This window comes from Cryptomeria japonica, unplaced genomic scaffold (assembly GCF_030272615.1).
Source record: "Cryptomeria japonica unplaced genomic scaffold, Sugi_1.0 HiC_scaffold_206, whole genome shotgun sequence".
NCBI lineage: Eukaryota > Viridiplantae > Streptophyta > Pinopsida > Cupressales > Cupressaceae > Cryptomeria > Cryptomeria japonica.
Genome location: NW_026729028.1, coordinates 264,092 through 267,500, shown reverse-complemented (window position 1 = coordinate 267,500; position 3,409 = coordinate 264,092). Strand labels below are relative to the sequence as shown.

Sequence of the window (3,409 nt, the reverse complement as noted above, 5' to 3'; positions counted from 1 at the left end):
TCGGAGCCCGGTTTGCCCCGGGTGTGCACCTCGGGTGGGCACCTTGGTGCGCATGCCTTGCCTGGGCTGCGCACCAGGGCGGGCTCAAGATGGCACCCGCGTTCCTTTTTTTTCACTATCTTTCAAAACGGAAATTTTAAAATCTCATTTTTTTTTGCCTTTTTCTGGAAATTAGTGAAGGCAGCGCATCAAAGGTGCGCACCTCGCTGCCCACCACGGTGCGCAACGCCGGTGGGCACCCGGGAGTGCTTCGAAGTGTGCTCCAAGGTGCTGCGTGCACGTTGTCGGAGCCCGGTTTGCCCCGGGTGCGCACCTCGCGTGCACCTTCGTCGGGGTGGGCACCTTGGCTGGGTTTGCCCCGGCTGCGCTCCGAAGCGGGGTTATTGGAGCGCCGCCTCTTTTTTTGTCGGAGCGTTTGGTGGGGTTTCTCGCATTGGCTCTTCCGAGGCCCGGTTGCCACCCTGGCGCGCACGAAGTCGGAAGTAGGGTTAATTGCCCGGGTGCGCACCTTTGCCAGGGTGGGCACCTTACCTGGGCTGCGCACCAGGGCGGGCTCAAGATGGCACGCGCGTTCCGTTTTTTTCACTATCTTTCAAAACGGAAATTTTAAAATCTCCTTTTTTTTTTGCCTTTTCTGGAAATTAGTGAAGGCAGCGCATCAAAGGTGCGCACCTCGCTGCCCACCTTGGTGTGCTCTGAGGTGCGCACCCGGGAGCGCTACGAAGTGTGCTCCAAGGTGCGGCGTGCACGTTGTCGGAGCCCGGTTTGCCCCGGGTGCGCACCTCGCCTGCACCTTGGCCGGGGTGGGCACCTTGGCTGGGTTTGCCCAGGGTGCGCTCCGAAGCGGGGTTACTGGAGCGCCCCCTCTTTTTTTGTCAGAGCGTTTGGTGGGGTTTCTCGCATTGGCTCTTCCCAGGCCCGGTTGTTGGGTGCGCTCCCACCCTGGCGCGCGCGAAGTTGGAAGTTGGGTTAATTGCCCGGGCGCGCACCTTCGCCAGGGTGGGCACCTTGGTGCGCACACCTTGGCTGGGCTGCGCACCAGGGCGGGCTCAAGATGGCACCAGCATTCCCTTTTTCTCACTATCTTTCAAAACGGAAATTTTAAAATCTCGTTTTTTTTTTGCCTTTTATGGAAATTAGTGAAGGCATCGCATCAAAGGTGCGCACCTCGCTGCCCACCTTGGTGTGCTCCGAGGTGCCCACCACGGTGCGCAACGCCGGTGCGAACCCGGGAGCGCCCCGATGTGTGCTCCAAGGTGCGGCGTGCACGAAGTCGGACCCCGGTTTGCCCCGGGTGCGCACCTCGCGTGCACCTTGGTGCGCACACCTTGGCTGGGTTGCGCGGCCTGGTGGGCACCATGGTGCGCACCAAGGAGCGCTCCGAAGTGTGCTCCAAGGTGCGGCGTGCACGAAGTCGGAGCCCGGTTTGCCCCGGGTACGCACCTTCGCCGGGGTGGGCACCTCGGCTGGGTTGCGCGCCCTGGTGCGCACCAAGGAGCGCTCCGAAGTGTGCTCCAAGGTGCGGCGTGCACGAAGTCGGAGCCCGGTTTGCCCCGGGTGCGCACCTCGCGTGCACCTTCGGCGGGGTTGCGCGCCCTGGTGGGCACCATGGTGCGCACCAAGGAGCGCTCCGAAGTGTGCTCCAAGGTGCGGCGTGCACGAAGTCGGAGCCCGGTTTGCCCCGGGTGCGCACCTCGCGTGCACCTTCGGCGGGGTTGCGCGCCCTGGTGGGCACCATGGTGCGCACCAAGGAGCGCTCCGAAGTGTGCTCCAAGGTGCGGCGTGCACGAAGTCGGAGCCCGGTTTGCCCCGGGTGCGCACCTCGCGTGCACCTTCGCCGCGGTGGGCACCATGGCGTGCACGAAGTCGGAGCCCGGTTTGCCCCGGGTGCGCACCTCGCGTGCACCTTCGCCGGGGTGGGCACCTCGGCTGGGTTGCGCGCCCTGGTGCGCACCAAGGAGCGCTCCGAAGTGTGCTCCAAGGTGCGGCGTGCACGAAGTCGGAGCCCGGTTTGCCCCGGGTGCGCACCTCGCGTGCACGTTCGCCAGGGTGGGCACCTCGGTGCGCACACCTTCTCAATGTTTTCTTGCCTTTTCTGGAAATTGGTGAAGGCAGCGCATCAAAGGTGCGCACCTCGGTGTGCTCCGAGGTGCGAACCCGAGAGCGCTCCGAGGTGCCCACGAAGTCGAAAGTCGGGTTAATTGCATTGTTTTCCCCGGGTGCGCTCCGAGGTGCGCAACATCGGCGCGCACCAAGGAGGGCTCCGAAGTGTGCTCCAAGGTGCGCACGATGGCGTGCACCTCTGGTGCGCACGATTCGGAGCTCGGTTTGACCGGGGTGCGCACACCTTGGCTGGGTTGCGCACCTTTTGTGCGCTCCAAGGTGCGCACGAAGTCGGAGCTCGGTTTGCCCCGGGTGCGCACCTTCGCCAGGGTGCGCACCTTGATGCGCACGCCTTGGCTGGGCTGCGCACCTTGGTGGGCGCCATGGTGCGCACCTTTCGTGCGCTCCAAGGTGCGCACGAAGTCGGAGCTCGGTTTGCCCCGGGTGCGCACCTTGGTGGGCGCCATGGTGCACTCCGAGGTGCCCAAGATTGGTGCGCACCAAGGAGCGCTCCGAAGTGCGCTCCAAGGTGTGCGCGAAGTCGAAAGTTGGGTTAATTGTCCGGTTTGCCTCGGGTGCGCACCTTGCGTGCACCTTCGCCAGGGTGGGCGCCTTGGTGCGCACACCTTGGCTGGGCTGCGCACACCTTGGCACCCGCGTTTCCTTCATTTTAAATTTTTTTTTTTTACAATCTCTCAAGTGGGAAATTCTATAATCTCAACTTTTTTTGCCTTTTCAGGAAACTTTTGAATGGAGCGCATCATTGGTGCGCTCCGAAGTGTGCTCCAAAGCTCTCTCCAGCTGCGTGCACCTGCCCCGGCCGCGCACCCGGCCCCGCCCAGCTTCGCTCACCTGTCCCGGGCGTCTGGTGCGGAACCTTAGAGTAAGAAACATCACCGTGCACCTTGGCCAACGTGCGCGACTCGACCGAGCGCGCACTGGCCGAGGTGCACACCGATTTCACCTGGGTGCGCGCGCAGCACCTCGGGCGCACCGGGGTGCGCGCACAACGCCCGGGTTGCACCGTGGCCTGTGTGCTCGGGGCGCCTCGGGTGCGCGCTCGGTGTCGCCCCCGCGCGCGCGGTAGTGCGGGCAGCGCACCCCGGCCCGGCCCGGCCCCGACGAGAACGCAAACGGGCAAAAGGTTTATTCAAATAGCATTGCGATGCCCGGCGAAAAACTAAAAAAGGGTGCAACACCGGGACTTCCCGGGAGGTCACCCATCCCAGTACTACTCCGGCCCAAGCGCGCTTAACTGCGGAGTTCTGATGGGATCCGGTGCACTAACGCTGGTATGATCGCACCC

The 3,409-nt window shown here is 63.7% G+C and overlaps 1 non-coding gene across 1 annotated transcript; it reads right to left on the bottom strand.

The window, feature by feature from the left end:
* Nucleotides 1–3,290: 3,290 nt before the first annotated feature.
* LOC131868417 (5S ribosomal RNA) lies at nucleotides 3,291–3,409 on the bottom strand. Its single transcript, XR_009366873.1, has one exon. It is a non-coding gene; the product is annotated as a 5S ribosomal RNA (ribosomal RNA).